The 19,266-nt window shown below is 36.9% G+C and overlaps 1 pseudogene; it reads left to right on the top strand.

Annotated features, from left to right (window-relative positions):
• Positions 1 to 201: 201 nt before the first annotated feature.
• On the top strand, positions 202 to 13,223 carry LOC138378944 (ubiquitin carboxyl-terminal hydrolase 46 pseudogene; annotated as a pseudogene).
• Positions 13,224 to 19,266: the final 6,043 nt, after the last annotated feature.

Genomic DNA, 19,266 nt, shown 5'->3' with positions numbered 1-19,266 from the left:
TAGAAGGCGGGAGGGAAAACAGTGCATTCTGGATATTGTAGTTTTGGGTGGAGGGCACCAGTAGGCGACAACAGCATTATATTTGAAATGTTTACGCGAAAGCTAAAAGCTCTACTCATTTTACAGGATGAGTGCAGTAGGTCACTTAGACTGGAGAGTTGAGGTACGAAAGAGATGTAGATTTTTACTCCGCTGGTAAGGATGAATGTGAGAAGACGGGTACCCGTTGGCAATGTTGAAGCAAAAATTGTTAGGAGACGTAGAAGGCGGAGTGAAATTGAAAGGGGCTTGCTCTGTGAACAAGAGAGATTTTCATTCCAGCCTGGAAAACTGTTTCCTCTTGCAAATCTGTACTTTCGTGTTGGCCCCCGAAGCATGGTTTTCCACACTAATACTTTCGAACTATATTCCATATCTTTTTCGTTTCTGTATCTCCCCAAGAAAAACCTCTCACCCTAATTTCTCCAAAATCACCACGTCCGCGTTTGTTCTAATTAGTCCAAACAGCCAACTTGGCAATATATATTTGCAAAATTGGCCTTGCTTTACAGGAGAAAATAAAAGATATGAACGCATAGTGGATGCTTAATAAGCGTTTGTTGAGTCTGAATCTGATTTTCTGCACGAATAAGACGAGTCCATGAAAGATTCTCCTAATAAGCTACCGGAGAAATGATTAAGATAAAATGGCCTCTATATTAAAGTAACTGCATTTGATGAGGGGCTAACATAACTCTCATAAGTATTTTCAAGGTCTGTTGCCTCCCACCCCCCACCATTATTTAAAACGCTTTTCAGTCTGACAGCACCAAAGAAAAACAAAAAAAAAAAAAAAAAAAAAAAGGGAAGAGAGTGCATGGGAATGAGTGAGAATACTTTTTTGATCCCAGAAATCAGTTGTCTAGTTATTTTTCAAAAGTTTCACGATAAATCAAAGATAGAGTGCAGTAGTGGACCTTCCCCTACACCACCTGTCCTCTGAGATGCTTGCGGTTCCCCAGACACATTATTTACTTTCCAGTCTTTGTGACCATTCTCGTGCTGTTCCTTCAGTAGAGAATGATCTTGCCATTCTCTAGCTAACATTTATTTCCAAGATTCTGCTCTGCTCGGCTTCCACCTTCTCCTTTCACCTCTTCCCTATATGGGCTAAGTTTCCCTACAGGATGCTACCAATCTGTCATAACCTGCCATATTGCACTGAAATTGTTTGCATTTATATCAATTCCTACAGAGTACACATACCCTCACACATACACAAAAAATATACACCCAGATTTACAATACCATAAATTATAAGCCCCTATACAGTATGTCAGAGGCCACGTCTTGTTTATCTTTTTGCCCCCTGCACCTAACCTAAGCCTGGTGCATAGTAGAGATTCAATAGATGTTTGATGAACTGAATTTAATTCTGATTGTCCTAATGAGTTGTGAGCACTATGAGGACAGGTACTCAGTAATCTTCACCTTTATATCTGCCATAGTTATGATGTCTTATATTTTGAGGATGTTCATTATGTTTGTTAATTGTCAAAAGTTCCATGAAAACTCTTTAAAACTGTATTTTGCTGGGGTTTTCTTGCTGCATTTCTCTTGCATTTTGCCATAATAATTGTACATGTTTCACTAATTTCTTGTATGGATTACCCTGTTGTATTAAACAATTCTCTTGTGATATAGTCCTCTGATTAATGCTTCTTATAAAAAAGATTCCTCTAAGAAGTATGATGTATTGTTCCATAAATCACTCTGCCTTTTGCCTTGGTATGAAAAGAAAGTTTTGAGTATTATCAGAAGTGAAATAGATCTTATCTGTGAGACTCTTGATACACCAATGGAACTGGAAATTAAGTTAAATAAGGTGCTTAGAACTATATTTGGCTGGTAGTAAGTACTCAATGTTGTTAGTACTAGTAGTAGTAGCAGCAGTAGTAGTAATCATTGTGAGCATGTGTGATATACCAATTTCACCAATCAGATTGGTAAAAATGAAAAGATTGATAACACATGGTATTGGTAAAGGTATGAGGAAGCAGGAACACTCACACTAGTGGGAGTGTAAGTTGGTACAATTTTTTGGATGGCAATTTGGCAGTACAGTATTAAATGCTCGTATTTGGTGATTTAGCATTTTCTCCTTTAGAATGTATCCAACAGACTGGTGAACTTTGTTTATTTGTATTTTCAAGGATATAACACCATATATCATTCTGATATTTTTCCAACCTTTGGGTTTTAAATTCATGTGACTAAAAAATTACTTTTCATGTTAATAGTTATTTAGACATGTAGTTCCATAGCATAAATAATCTGTTCTTAAATAAAATATAAATTCTTTGCTTCCAAGATGGCTTGGAAATTAAACATATAAACATATTTGAGAAAGGCTTATATTAATCGATGGGTCATGAAAGTTAGTAGTAGGAGGACAGGGATATACGTTCACTGAACTATCCCAAGCAACTGGAAGAGAGCCCGTAATATAGTAGAAGCTTAATAAATATTTCTTAAATGTCAAAGGGCTGAAGATCTACAATACTCTCCTATGAAGCATTTTTAATATCATGGTCAGCCATTTTCTTAAAGCCTTTTTCCCAAATGTGTTCTGGGAAAAGCAATTCTACAGAAAGCAGGAATTTCATGATCAAATACATTTAGAAAGCAATTAAAGTTAAATAATTTCTTTACGGGAGGACTTTTCAAATTTGTTACAATACATATACATATGAACTATGAGGATTTCATAACTTTTAAACCACCCTACACACTCTGGGAAACACTAGGCTGGACTATTAGTCTGACCCAGTATGATGTTTCTCATGTTTTCATAGATGCTCTGATTGCCCCATTATCAGTAGGACATACACAGCAAAATGTTTTCTAGGAGTGGTAATGAGCCAGACACACCAGAATTATTACATACTCTTCCTGGATGTCAGTGTTAGTAGTACAGTTTATGCTCCAGCAGCCACATAATTTTACACACATGTACATACACACACACACAAACTGCATCCACTGCTATGGACTCTCATTGTCACCATATTGTAAACAACCAGACAGATCTTCTACCATAAATAAAATAAGATATGTCAGATGAATCTTTAATACCCTAAATTATTTAAGAGAGCTCCTTAGAAAATAGTTATGTCTATAAAAGTGTATATCCCTTAACACTGTGAAAAATAAGCAAGAATCCAGGAAGTAGATTATTAACACTTTATTACAAGTTCCAGGCTTAAAAAGAAAAAAAATTAATGCAGAACTAGTGTTAGAGCTTGCTTTGAATTAAAAGTTTTGTCTCGGCTGGGCTCAGTGGCTCACGTCTGTAATCCTAGCACTCTGGGAGGCCGAGGCAGGAGGATCGCTCAAGGTCAGGAGTTCGAGACCAGCCTGAGCAAGAGTGAGACCCCGTCTCTACTAAAAATAGAAAGAAATTATCTGGACAACTAAAAATATATATAGAAAAAAAATTAGCCAGGCATGGTGGTCCATGCCTGTAGTCCCAGCTACTAGGGAGGCTGAGGCAGGAGGATCGTTTGAGCCCAGGAGTTTGAGGTTGCTGTGAGCTAGGCTGACGCTACGGCACTCACTCTAGCCTGAGCAACAAAGTGAGACTCTGCCTCAAAAAAAAAAAAAAAAAAAAAGTTTTGTCTCTAAGGCTATGATTATAGAGGTGGTAAAAATTCATAAACACAAATACTCTAGACAATAAAACATACTTAAAAATGGAGAAAGTCCACTCTACTGGAGAATAACCTCAAATTACATGAAGTAGTACTTTTGTGAGCATACACACCCCTTGAGGAATTTTACAGTGTATCCAGATGAGTTTAATAAACTTTTCCATTTCAAACATGTACAAATACTATTCCATCATACCATTTTATGTTTATAAAATTCAATTGCTTTGAGGTCATATTTATTTCCATCTTTAAAAGATAATCAATGTCATGACAGCAAGCATTTCCACTATATTAGAAATATGTTTTAAGTGCTAGTTTTAGTAACAAAATGATTATTTGTACTAACTATTGTATTTGTTAGCTTCTTCAATACAGAAATATTCAGAACACATTTGCACTTTTCATAGTCCTTGCAAAACAAAACAAAACATAAAACTATGAATAATTTTGTGGGAATTTCATTAACCTTTATAGAAAGTCTCGCTGTTCTTCTTTTAGCTGTTTAATTGTAATGTCACAGTAACAGAAAGCAGCATACCCAATTCTGCATGGATGAATAAGCACATTCAATGAGGAAGATTTAACAGAGTAAATCAAACACTGGATTAAACATTTTCTGCATAATAGACCACAAAATGGGCATTCATTGTACCAATGGATCGTTGGCATTAGAAGCAAATAGAAGTGCACACCAACATAATTAAACTGAATATTCAGTGGCCTGATTGCAAAGTTTCCCAATATTTTATTGAACTAACATCTAGTTAATTAAAATTGCCTAAAAATATTCACACACACACATTGAAAAGATTAAGTATAAACACTATTCATTTGCATTTCATCATTCGATAAATTAATTTGTTTTCTTCTGTTTTCTTATCCTTAAAGTTTGAATGTATTACATTTTCTGTATGGTTGCACAAAGTAAAAAGCTCAAACACATGGAAATCTGCAATATGGAGTGGTTTCACATATAATCATATTTTATTTTTCATTTTTGATAAGATAAAATTATTATTTAAGGAGATATTTAATCTCAAAGGGCGAGCTATTTCCCCTAAATTTGCTGACAAAATGTCACTTCAGAATTTATTACATGGCTACTCATAGTAAAATTTTAAAATAGTCTACTATTTTTGTATAAGTAAATAGTTTCTCCTATTATTTGTGTTTTATTAGTTCAGTTTCTTTTTGCTATAATGCATTCATGTTTTATTTCAATGAAAAGCATTTTTAATTAGTCTTTATCAAGAAATGGCTGAATAACCCAGATTCAAAGCTTTTTATTCTCTCTAATTCTCAAAGATAATGTTTAATTAAGTCTATGTATGACACAAACCATTAAGAATAGGAAGAATCACTTCATATTTGGACTAACTTCCTAAGTTTTAATATAATGAGGTCATTTGAACTGTATTTTATATTTCATGTAGGTATAGAATAGGAATTTGAAATGAAATAGATGACATGCCCAGTAAAAAGCAGCTATTGCCTCTGTATTTCTGTAATATTGATGTCTACATTGCCATAGTACCTTCTCATGGAAGCTACCTTCTCACAGCCGTGCCAAAAGTTAGCAGTCATGTTTTCAATACCACATGACTTCAAGCCTCTAACCACAGCTGATTGAAGAACGAAGAAGAAAACGGACCCAAGAGAATCCATGGCTTGCAAAGATTTATGCCTAGACTTGCGGCCTGTTTTAAAAAGGTAACCTGGGCCAATCAAATTCCCTTCCCAGGAAATTCTTTAAAAATGCTATGGATATTATATTATTAAAATTAATTACATAAATAGGCTCTTGATCTCTCTGTCTCTCTGAATTTATACCTTGCAGTAGAACTGAAATCCTGGGCTTTAAATTCTAAATCTATCTTTGCCCTGGGCCATAACTTCTATGCAATACACCCAACTGGCTTTTTATTTGAATATTAAAGTTTAAACAGTATCTATCATTGTTCTAAAGCCTAAAATTTGTTAAACATGCAATAAATATTTGCTAAGTGAAAAAAATGCTATAGATAGAAAATGCAGCATAACAGAAGCTGAAAAAAGGATTGAGATTTGTCTTGATGTAAAATGGGCTAGAGCAGCCATTATGTGAGGCATCCATCTTGTATATGGGCCACAGTCAAGATGAATACCAAAGGAAGTCAACTGGTAGAGAGAAAGGAGAGTGGAGTTGCCTTGCAGAAAGATGTATAATTCCCATGAGAGCAAGAGCAAGTTCCTGCTCTTGTGAGAGAAGAGCTTCAGTCTCAGTGTCATAAAGAATGGCTGTGTTTTGTTTTCTATCATTTGATTCCTGCAAACTCTGAGTCCTTATAACAACAGCTCATTTTCTTAGCTAGCCAGGGTGAGCATTGCAAGCAAAAGAGTTTTGAACAAAAGGTTTTAAAACACGCACGTAGCCAAGCACAGAGATGGTTCTCTAAAACTGTTTCTCTATCTAAAAAATTATAGCTGAAAAGAGTTTTTATAAATCACTATTCAAATATTAGAAGTATTAATTCTATTCTAAATATTGATCAGGAAATCATAGGTCGAGAATAGATCTTAAGTGATCTGTCTATATTTGGCGTTCAGTCCAGTTCACAGCCAAATTATTCCAGGCAGTTAGAAAAAACTATCCTATTTTGAAGACCCCTGGAGAAGGGTATTTCATTCTTTTTTGCCCATTTCTTCACTGTTAGGAAACCCTATCAATCAAATATTGGTTTCTATAACTTTTAATGTTAAGTTTGGCATTCTAAGTGATAGTATCATATTAATATCACATCATGAAATGATTAAAAATAAAACTGCTAAAACCAATTCAGCCTAGCATTCAAAACCCTCCATGGAATGGATCCAATATATGAATGGTATCATAAGGGGTCAACTTAGGGGGAATCATGGGCTCCCTTGGCTTTGCAGAGAAAAAAGAAAATGGTACTGTGGCAAATGTTATAGAACTATCAAAATACATGAAAATACAAATATATTAATAGTGAAACCACAGTTGCAGTCCTAATTGCCCTCAGCATTATACAAATTATAAATTTTTAACAAGATAGAAAAATAAAAACTGTTGAAGCCAGTCTCCAAAATGACCCCCATGGTCCCCACACCCTGGCATTAATGCCTTGCATAGTACCTTCCCACATCAAACCAGCTGACCTGTGTACAAATAGGATTTTGTAGAAATGATGGAGTGTGACTTCAGAGGACAGGTCATTTAAGACATTGTGCAATTTCCAGTTTATTCTTTCTGGGATCACTCACTCTGGGAAAAGCCAGCTGCCAGTTCATGGGGACACTAGAGCAACTCTATGGAGAGGTCTACGTGGCAAGACCTTCTAGCCACATGCAGCAAGGAATCAAGGCTTCCTGCCAATAGTCATTGTTATGAACCATGTTGGGAGTGAATCATCCAGCCCCAGTTAAGCCTTGATATGACTGCAGCTTCAGCTGACATCTTAACTGCAACTTCATGAGAGACCCTAAGACAGAAGCACTCAACTAAGTTGCTCCTGAATTTCTGACCCACAGAAACTCTGAAATATTAAATGTTTATTATTTTTTAAGATACTAAATTTTAGAATGATTTCTTATTAAGCAATAAATAACTTAAGAAAATAAAGCACTATAATCCACGTGAAGATGACATTCCAGTCATGCCATCTCTGGGAGAGAACTGCAACTGCTACAACCAAGAAATCTATGCCCCCCCCCCACTATATCAAGTGTTTTAGTCAAGTCAAGGCCTAATCTCACCTTTCCAGCTTTATCTACTGCTACTACTCCCCTACCTATACTCTATGGTCTGGCAAAACTGATATATTCACTATTCTCTAAACGTTTGTATATCTCCATATCTTTGTTCAAATTATTTGTTCTGACTGAATAGCCTTCTTTTTTTTCCTGTATTTGCTGTAAAAAAAATCACACACTTCCTTCAAAATCCCCCTTAGGTGTCACTTGCTTCATGCAAGCTTTACTGATTTCCCAAACTGGATGATATCTCTTCTTCCTTTTAAGCCCTTAGTAGTCAGGACTGTTTTAGTTCCAAGTGACAGAATCCCAACTTGAACTAGCTTAAGCAAAAAGGGAATTGGTTGGGTCACATAACTGGGATAGTCAGAGATGGCAATGGCTTAAGCATGACTGGATCCTGAGGCTCAAACAATGTTTCTTTCTCTCTCTCTCTCTCTCTCTCTCTCTCTCCGTCTCTTGGTCCTGCTTCCCTGATGCCCCATGAAGGGATTGGCTTTATTCCATGGGAAATATCCCTAATTGTCAGGGAAACTAACTATTGGAAACACATACTGAAATTCTTACAGTTTGTTACGCAAAAACTAGAGAACCTCTCTTTCTCCAGGTCCTTGTATTAGAAGAATCTGATTGTTTTTGTCTGTCATGGTCCCAGCAGGAATTGAGGGCACACTCAACCTGGGTAATTTGTTGGCAAAGTTTGGGGAAACCAACAAAGAATTATGCAGCAATAACAACAAAAGAGAGCTGTTATCAACCCTAGGCCAGAAGGGGTAAGGAATGGTAACAGTTATCTGAACCCAGAGAGGGTAGCTGTATGTAGAAGGCCACCTGACAGGTGCCATGACTTCAGTAGAGGGATGTAGCCAATTCACAGCAATGTTGCAAGGAAAGAACCACATGAATAAATCCATGGCCTCATTTTACTCTCTTCTTTTTATTATTTCTCTGGAGTCCCCATTGGCCAAACCCAATAAGAAAACAGAGGCAAAAGAAACCCACTGATGCATTTCATAAAGGTCAGCCTCCCAGAGATCACAGCAGAGAAGAAAAGAGTAGATTATAGGCCTGGAGGACCAAAGAAAAAATATCCAGGACACTCTTCTTGGGTCATGTGCCACATATAAAACAATCACTGTGGCACAGGACAGGCTAGTCTGATTGGCCAGCTTGGGTCACATGGTCACTCAAAGGGTGGGGTTGAGGTGGGGCAAAGTGACCGATAATTAATAGAACTATCAGAACTATAGGTTGACATAAGGGTAATAGCCCAAAAGAAGTGATGCTATATAAATAGTATGTCCAATGCAAACCTAATGTTGCTTTAGACCTTTTTGGGGGAGCACTTATTGAATTCAGTCTTAAATTATAGTTATTTCTGACTTCACTTATCTCACTTGCCAGATTGAAAGCTCCTAGAAAACACAACTTATGTTTTTTTGTCATCTTTGAGTCCCCTGCAGTACTGACTGCAATGCCTATAGCATGATGTTTCTTAAAAAAATAATGAAATATTTTGTTTATGTATTTTGAGAACAGTTAATGGAGATATAAAGTAAAACTCTTATTTTCATTCTATTTTGAGAAGTTTCATATGCTCCAAGTTAGCTCAGACATGTCTTTTTAAAATCCATGGAAATGATGGTTGGTTGGTTGGTTGGTTGGTTGGTTTTTCCTCTTATACGTTATACCAGAACTTGCATCTTAGGCACAGATGCCCTTATCTTTGAGTGACATGAGGTTAGGACTAACAATCTGCCAGATTTTCTCAACTGGAAATCCTGACTCCTGGGGTACATTTCCTGCACACACATGGAAGCTTAGCTCCATAAATTTACGGCTGCCTGTTTCTAGGCATTTAGGCCTACTAAAAAGTTGGTTTGACCTTTGCCATAGATGTTAAATGGTGATGAAATTGAAAGAGATGAAATATACTATATACCAAGTGATATTTTTCCTAACATAAATGTTTAAATTTTATAAACTTATGTGAAAAAAAGTATTTGTTAGTCAACTGGAAAAATAATTTCCTTAATTATACCAGAGGTACACTTTTATTTTAATAAAATAAGAGTTCTGTGCAAATTTCATATTAATGGTATGGTTTGACTTGCTATGATGTAATGCTGACAGAATTATGCATATAATCTAACAAATATCAACATATAATCTAATAAGATCAACAAAAGTGAACATCAGTTTTTGTAACTAAAATGGTAAGTTGATCATTGCTATTCATTTGTAAGCTTTCTGCCTCCATAAGGCTTACTTTTAGCATAAGAAATAGTGTCATCGTAGTTGAGGCATGAATAATGTGGGAAATGTTTGTGACAACAAACGTGCGAGTTACAATTGTGAGAAGATGTTCAAGCACAGATACAAAGTGATCCTAACCTTGGATTTGCCACAGCTAAAAGGAAAAAAAGAAAGAAATGTTCTTCGGTTTAGAAATGCTCTCAAAGTTATTCTTTATGTATCCCCAATTTTACACATGCACATACTCCTCTGTTATATTTTTTGTTGTAAGCCTTTTTTTTTACTATTTGAGAAACTAGGATGGTTAATTTTATGTGTCAACTTGACTGGGTTGAAGGATATCCAGATACTCTGATTTAACATTATTTCTAGGTGTGTCTGTGAGTGTGTTTTTGGACAAGATTAGCATTTGAATTGATGGACTGAGTAAGGCAGATGGCCCTCTCCAAGGTCAACAGGCATCATCAAACCTGTTGAGGGCCTGAATAGAACAAAAAGAATTTTTTTCAATCTCCCTCTGCCTGATTGCTTGAGGTGAAATGTCAGTCTTCTCTTGCCCTGGGCACTCCTGGTTCTCAGGCTTGAACTGGAATCTACACCTTCGGCTCTCTGGCTCTCCAGCCTTTAAACTACACTATTGGCTTTCTTGGATTTCCAACTTGCAGATGGCAGATCATGGGACTTCTCAGCCTCCACAATTGCATGAAACGATACCACCTTAGAATAAATCTCTTGATCTTTGTATCTATCTATGCCTCCTATTGGTTCTGTTTCTCTGGAGAGCGCTGACTAATAAGAAACCATCAAACAGCTTGTACAAAAGGTATTTTTTTTCCTCAAGTACTTATTTATTTATTCAGGATATTTTTTGGGGGGTACAGACATTTTGGTTACATGTAATGCTGTTTGCCCCACCCAAGCCAGGGCTACAAGCGTGTCCCTCCCCTATACAGTGGGTTCTGCTTCCATTAGTTGTGGTTTTATCCCCCCACCCCCCCTGACCGGCACCCAGTGAGTATTACTACCATGTGAACACTTTAGTGTTGGTCAATTAGTACCAATTTGATGGCAAGTACATAACGGTGCATGTTGTTCCATTCTTGTGATACCTCACTTTGAAGGATGGGCTCAAGCTCTATCTGGGGTAATATAAGAGGTGCTACATCACCATTGTTTTTTATAGTTGAGTAGTATTCCATGGTATACATATACCACATTTTATTAATCCGCTCATGTATTGATGGGCATTTGGGTTGTTTCCACATCTTTGCAATTGTGAATTGTGCTGCTATAAACATTCGCATGCAGATGTCTTTATTATAGAATGTCTTCTTTTCCCTTTGGTTAGATACCTAGTAGCAGGATTGCTGGATCAAATGGTATTTCTATTTTTAGCTCTTTGAGGTATCTCCAAGATACAAGCTCATAGGTTTTCTGAGTTCTTGTTTTAAGGGCCCAACTTACAGTAGGCCTTTAGCTTCTTCAATATCTTTTTATTTTACAGTGTTTTTATTTGTCTCTTTCTTCTCTTCTGTTTCTCATTTTATCTTTCCCCAATCTCATGTGGCATATTTCTTTTTCTGTCCATTTACTAAAGATTTTTTGAATAGCTATTATAAACAAAAATGAGTAAGAGAGGTGAGGGGTGATGATGGAAAAGATGGACACACACAGATGTTTTATAATACAGCCATAAAATGAATATGGTAAGAAAAATGTAAATAAAATAGTATGGACCTGCAGAATAAAGATCAATTCATTCTGTCAAGAAGGATGGGAGAAGACATTGAGGCAATAGTGGCATTTGGGCTAGTCTGTAAAGAAAGACTAAAATTTAAGCAGATAAAAATGAATGGAAAGGGCATTAAAAACAAGAGAAATAGGCCAGGTGTGGTGGCTCACTCCTATAATCCTAGCACTCTGGGAGGCTGATGCAGGAGGATCTCTTGAGGTCAGGAGTTAGAGACCAGCCTCAGCAAGAGCGAGACTCCCGTCTCTACTAATAATAGAAAGAAATTAGCTGGGCAACTAAAAATAGAAAAAATTAGCTGGGCGTGGTGGCTCGCACCTGTAGTTCCAGCTACTCAGGAGGCTGAGGCAGGAGGATTGCTTGAGCCCAGGAGTTTGAGGTTGCTGTGAGGTAGGCTGATGCCATGGCACCCTAGCCCAGGCAACAGAGTGAGATTCTGTCTCAAAAATAAATAATTAATTAATTAATTTAAAAAAGAAAACAAGAGGGATAACATGATCCAAGTTATTAAGGCATCAATGGGTTTGAGAAAGAGAGATAACCTGTATGGCTGTATGATGGAACATGGGGAAGAATTGGTCAGAGATGAGGTTTGCAAAGTATGTTGCAGAGATATCATGGGTCCCTTGAATAGCAGGCTAAGAATTTTAGAAATTATATACAACTGGAAGCATTGAGAGAGTTTATACAGAGAAAGACAGGAGTATATCTTTAGAAGAAAATTCTGTTAGATGTATAAAGGATATATTAGAAAGGAAATGAAAGGCATAAAGATAAGTTGTGGGGCTACTGTAATAATTTAGGAAAGGAAAATTAGTGACAAAGCTAGGCAATGACAGCAAAAATGGAATAAGAATGGATTTGGGAGACTCGTCAGTAGAAATAACAAGCCAATCAACGTATTGAGGAGTGGATATGAGGAGAGTGAGAAGTCAGACTTGACCCTAAATAATTTGAGAATGGCAATGGCACCAAAGAAGATCTTTTTTCCATTTCAATGGTAATTTCAGTAGTTTTCTTATGAATCAGTTCCAAATAGAGAGCAACTATCATTTTCTTAAACTTTGTAATTTACAGTCAAATATATGGGTTATATATAGTACAAACATTTCCCTATATCAATCATCTGCAATTGGAAAGTTCCTTTCTTTAAAAAAGAATAAGGACTTGGCTTCCAGGTAAGTTATTACTACATATGTTTCATGGAAGAAAAAAAGACAAAATATTTATAAGTATAAGCAAGATACATTTTCATCACTTGTATTTTTTTGTTTTTTATATTTTTAAATTATTTGCTAAACACTATTGCAGACATCCTGCAGGAAGAGAAGAAACAGGAAAAACACAATGGAAAATTAAACAATGGCAGCATGAATGAACCTGCAGAGAATAATAAAGCAGAACTCACCTGGGTTCATGAGATTTTTCAGGGAACATTCACCAATGAAACTCGATGCTTGAATTGTGAAACTGTTAGCAGTAGCAAAGATGAAGATTTTCTCAACCTTTCTGTTGATGTGGATGGGAATACATCCATTTACTCACTAAGAGACTTCAAGCAACACAGAAACACTGTGTAGTGAACAAAAATATTATTGTGAAACATGCTGCAGCAAACAGGAGGCCCAGAAAAGGATCAGGGTAAAAAAGCTGCCCATGATTTGGGCCCTGCACCTAAAGCAGTTCAAGTACATGGAGCAGCTCCACAGGTACACCAAGCTGTATTATCAGGTGGTCTTCTGTCTGGAACTCTGGCTCTTCAACACCTCCAGTGATGCGGTGAACCTGGACCACAAATATGACCTGGTTGCTGTGGTAGTTCACTGTAGCAGTAGTCCTAATCACAGGCATTATATTACTATTGGGAAAAGTCATGGCTTTCTGGTTTTTGGTTGATGGTGACATTGGAGAGAAAATAGATGCTCAAGCTATTGAAGAATTTTATGGTCTGTCACATATATAAAATAATTCAGAATTTGTATATATTTTATTCTATCAGTCAAGACAAAAACTTAAAGAACTGTGGGACTAATTCAAGATGTGGAAAATGTTCAAAGCACTATTATCTGGTTTCTCTGCAGACTTTCTTTTCCCCAGCGGCTCACTAATGGTATCACTCCAATGGTCTGGCTATGTTAAACTCTCTTCCTTTGTGGGTTTTTTTTTTTCATGTAGCACTACTGTTGGTTTTATTTCGGCCTGAGGTAAACTGCAATCAGATTGTAGGAAGATTTATGTGCATATCCGTTGCTAATTTTAGGATTGGGTTAAAGCTATGCCACTCATTATGTCTGGTTGAATAGAATGACCTTTCCTATGAATGTCTACAGTCCATTTTGGGTGTTTACTAAACTTCTAAATAACTTCCAGGGTCTCCTTATAATGAATCCCTTTAACTTGTGTCTGGAAGTATTGCTACCCGTTTTCAGCTTCTCTGCCTCTTTTCTGACACAAGGACAGAGAATTGGATAGCTGTTCACCTTTTAGGGCTGCAGCTGTAGCTTTAAGTTTGTGCAAGTGAAATAGTGAAATCATCCTCCACATGGAATAGGGTGAAGAGAAGCTGTTGGTGGTGGCTATCCTCTGCACTGGGCTGTGCTTACCTAACTGTTAGAATTACAGGGGCTAAGAAGGTATGGAGGTCAGGGAAGGAAAAGCCAAGAGGAGGAAGTTTTTGTGGACAGTGAAAATTACTTTTCTTATCTTTCTACCAAAACCAAATTTCAGGAAAACAACTCTATGCTGTTTATTTTTAGTGACACTTTTCTTCTGTATGGCCCCATAAGTTGTATTTATACTGTATCTGGCACTGCTAAGCTTTTCTAGGTATCTCTCCAATCCTGCTGATGTTTCACAGTCAGTGGCTGCAGGGCTGGCAAATCTCTCCTTAGCCAGTCAGCACTGACATCGTTCTTTATCAGGAGTAATAAAGGCACTGCAGCTTTATAACCATCAGCACATTGTACAACTTAATTTTTAAAATATTCCGTCTGTTTACTGAGGCACTGTTAAGTCCCAAGGCTAATGCAGAATCTTCCCTAGAGGGAATACTTGCGTTAGCTGCATATGAAGTGGGACCAAAGAAGATTTGATCAAGGCTACCACATTGCCCCATTCAGGTAGGCACCATTCACATTGTAGTCCATGTAAATGGCAACCCCTGGAGTTGTGCAGCACACAGCCTGCACAGCCATAAATAGGGGTCCTGGCTTCTGGTTCTTTCCTGTAATAAAAGTATCATTTCCTATTACTAAATAATAGAAATTTTAATGACAAGGATTTCTGAGATAAGTAGCCCATATAGTAAAGAAAATAAGAGAATAAAATTCAGGTAACAGCAAGTAAACAGGTAATGAATAATAAATCCAGTGAAGTGACTAGGGCTGTGTGTTTAAATGTTCACTGCACTGTTCCATTTGCATTATTACAAGAAGCAGTTGTTTGGGACTAATAGCAGATTTTAAACTAAAGTAATGAATAAAATGTCATGGACATGCAAAGGAAGGAGCTCTTCCTTCTGCTCAGAGGGCTGGGAGAAGTCTTTAAGGATATAAAATCACAAAAGTCAAGATATATTTGAAGAACAGGTTTGTATGGTTATAGCTAAATAAACCCAAGTCTAAACTTATTTCTTCATATAAATATTTTTAAGTAATAAAATATATATTCTTGTTATCTTTATAATTGTTAGGTGATAAAGCTGGCTCTTTTCCTTGATGTAATTAATATGTAAATTCTTACATGGTTCATTAAAAATTTATACGCAGAATGCTGATTAAGACGTTGACAAATGTAGATTGAAACTAGCTCCTTCATAACATATAGTCTAAAAGCAGAGTTTTCAAATGGTAGAATAATGTCTAATTTTGAAGGTATATTCATTTTAAAAACTAAATGCAATGAAATGTATTAATAATATTATAATTGTCACCATTTCTTAAGGGGTTGACAGACACTATGTTAGGCACTTTGAATATATTATGTCTAATCCTTTGAGCAACTTTAATTAATTTTAATTTTTTTTTTTTTAATTTTTTTTTTTTTTTTTTTGAGACAGAGTCTCACTTTGTTGCCCAGGCTAGAGTGAGTGCCGTGGCGTCAGCCTAGCTCACAGCAACCTCAAACTCCTGGGCTCAAGCAATCCTCCTGCCTCAGCCTCCCGAGTAGCTGGGACTACAGGCATGCGCCACTATGCCCGGCTAATTTTTCTATATATATATTTTTAGTTGTCCATATAATTTCTTTCTATTTTTAGTAGAGGCGGAGGTCTCGCTCTTGCTCAGACTGGTCTCGAACTCCTGACCTTGAGCGATCCACCCGCCTCGGCCTCCCAGAGTGCTAGGATTACAGGCGTGAGCCACCGCGCCCGGCCCCTTTGAGCAACTTTAAAAGGTAGATGTCTTTGTTTTCATTTTACAGATTAGGGAGCTGAGGTTTACAGAGGTATAAAAACATTCAAGACATATTTTCTATATTGAACTCCATCACACATAACTAACTTTTTAAAGCTAACTTGTTGAATACATATCCCATTTGTACAGTTTGACTGTGTGTAGGCCCCCACAAACCTAGACACAAAACTCAAGTCCATCACTGGCTTTCATAAGAATTCTAATCATACTGGACATATTGTTGTTTGTTTTTGTGTACTTTTTTGGTTTGAGTTTTACTGAGCATTTATGAAAACACAGACAAGATTACATTGCACATTGCATAGCATTTAGTGACAAAAATCCCCAGTGGACATGTGTCTCCTTACAAGTTTCCCTGGTTGCACCGTGAATGTGTGTGCATGCAAGGAGAGGGAATGGGGGAGGGGCAGTTCTTCTGTACCGTACCCTCTTTCCTTCTCACTTTCAGTCTTCCTTCTTACTGTCCAGTCTTGCTGACTTGGATCTTCTTTGATCCAAGATCTTTTTCCCTTTGACCTTTAAATCTTGCTCCTTTCTTAAACATCACTGTTGAAATCTGCCTCAGCTCTTCCAAACTCATACAGCAAATATTAATTGTATTGTCTCAAAAGTCAGATATGAAACTTCAAAACTTTTATTTTACTGTAACTCTAATTAGCTCATGAATCACATTTTGTTACCTGGCAAAAAACTTAAACCAGCCAGTTCAATGTAACTTGGCCACCTCTAGTTTTTAAATGTGATTGGATCAGGATTTGAATTTATCATTTCCTCCTTCTTTTATCTTCAAAGCTGGTTTCAAAAGCATTGTCTTGACCCCTTTTGGGGGCCTCTAGAGCATTCAGCTGCTTCCATGCATCATGTTGAGTATGTATGGGGTATGCAGGCTGCCCCCCCACCCCAAGTCTGCCTTCCTAAATATCTCCTACTGCCATGGTTAATCTACTGCCAAGGTACTGCCCTATGAGACTTAGTTTTCAGGATAGTCCACCTTGGGAAGCTAGACAGTTGTCTCCTGTGCTCTGGGTCCCACCTTCCTCCCCCCAAAATACCTCACTTAATGGCTGATGATACAAACACTGTGTCCTCAGCTTTGGCACCATATATAAATTTCAGAATTCTAAGAAAATTTCTCTTTATCAACCATACTTGGTTCTTATAAATCAAAATGCTTTGGCTTTTAGATTATCATGTCTGCAATGTTTTAAAATCCATTCAGCAACTCAATTGATTTCTTTGTTCTGAGACAGGGCTGTTCTGCCAGCAAAGGCGGAGCATATAGAAAGCTATCTCTGTTGCCCAATTAGTGGAATAGGGTAATGGATCAAGGAAGAGAGCAGTGGAGATGAAACATGTCAAAACATTAGCTCACAATATTTCACACACACATACTCAGGAGCTCAACAAATAAAGGTCCCTAAATTTAGTATCCACCCTCCCTAGAAAGCAGTGGGAAAATTAAAAAAAAATCATTTCTAGTATACAATAATATAATAATAACATTGAGACATAACACAATATTCATTTACTGGAGTAAAGGAAGAAAAATTACATGTGTGGAAATGAATGTACATTTCCACACATGTTCCATTGAAACTCCCTGTATTTGTTAATTTTTAAAAACAAGGACATATGAAGCATTACTATAAATTGTATGGCCTATTCTACACTCCTAGAATGTAAACTCCACGAGGGCAGATATTTTGTCTGTTTTGTTCACTGTTTTTATCCTTTGTGATTAGAAGAGGGTCTGGAATGTAGTAGGAACTCAATAAATACTTGTTGCATGAAGGAATGCTGGAATTTAAATTGATGGCTAATAACCTGGATTTTATTTTGTCTGGCCCATGCAGTTTAAACAACAGTAGTAACAATACCACCACCACCACCAACAACAACAACAACATAGTTGTTGCCAATATTTTTAAATTGAACTATTTCATATAAAGATACAGATTTTGAGGCTTTCTTAAAAACTCGAGGGATATGGCAGCACTGGATCCATAGTCCCATGTGGCAACTGAATTGAGTAGCATATTTGATTTCCAATTCACCACAGTCCCCACTGATCTTTTGTCTCAAATATCTCTCTTCCTTCATTTGTATAACCTGCCAGGCCTCTGTAGAATTTGTGTTTATGTTCCCTTCTTGAAGTCATTAGTTCATTACACACACACACACACACACACACACACGCATATACACACAAAATAGAATTACATTGAGATATTTTCTCTTTGACAAAATGAAACAAATATTTCATCCATTTCCTGATTTATTATTTTTGAAAATTTGAAGTATAAAATTTGTTTCCAAAAAGTAAAAATAAGGTTTTTAAAATCCACAAAAATATTTTCCATTATTTACCAGTAGGACTTCTTAATTGCTTGAATCCTTCCCAAATGGCTTAGCTTTCCAAAATCTTCAAGAAAGAGAACAGGATGTCCACTCACTGACCCCCACAATTTTCCTCAGAAGGATTGTTTTTCACCTGCCCCAAGTTTCTCTGGGCTCCTAAATCTGTCAGCTTATTTGTTCAGCATGTTCTGTGGAAGCATCTTACTTTGTTCTGGATACTTTATTGAGTGCCCTTGAAGTTTTCTGGGACTCTTCCTTTATAACATTATGGTGAGAACAGTAAGCTGTAAGCTCACAAGTTACTATTCCTCACAGACTTCAAGATGATGCATTTCTATCAGACAGAAAATCAAACTGAAACTCCTTGAAGTCTAAAGGAGAATTTATTGACTTGTGTATCTGAATATCAAGGAGTATGGCCCAAACAATGTCACTAGAACTCCACTTCCCTCTATTTTTCAGCTCTACCTTCGGCTTTGTCCATTACTTTTTTCAGGCTGTGGTGGCCCCCAGTGACTCTAGGCTCTCGCCTTCTAGTGGTAAGGTGGCTGTGGCAGCTTGATCCTCTTGATACTCACAGGTAAACAGACTTCCAGCTGGGAAGATCACTTGTTTTCCCTCCAATCAACTCAGTAAAAGTCTTACCAGCTCCAAATGGGCCATGTCCTCATCTCTGAACCAATCATTGTGGAAATGTGAAGTTCTGGATAGCAAGGATCAAGTGGCATAAGTGTCTTCCTCTGGAACTTGGGATGGACTCAGCTTTACCTTAAATGCATAAACTGAGAAGAGAGGATAGTTACTCCAAAAGAAATTATGGTACATATTTGTCACAAAATGATGATTGATTCCTCAACAACAGAAGTAATAGCATTTTAAAATGGGAAAATATATTGGGTTACATTTTCTACTTTACCAACATTTTAAACTTATATATAATATTATTTATTTATTTATTTATTTTTGAGACAAGCGCTCACTCTGTTGCCCAGGCTGGTTTTGAACTCCTGACCTCAAGTGATCCTTCCACCTCAGCCTCCCAAAGTAC

Source organism: Eulemur rufifrons, chromosome 30, assembly GCF_041146395.1.
Source record: "Eulemur rufifrons isolate Redbay chromosome 30, OSU_ERuf_1, whole genome shotgun sequence".
Lineage (NCBI taxonomy): Eukaryota > Metazoa > Chordata > Mammalia > Primates > Lemuridae > Eulemur > Eulemur rufifrons.
This window is presented reverse-complemented; position numbering and strand designations above follow the sequence as displayed.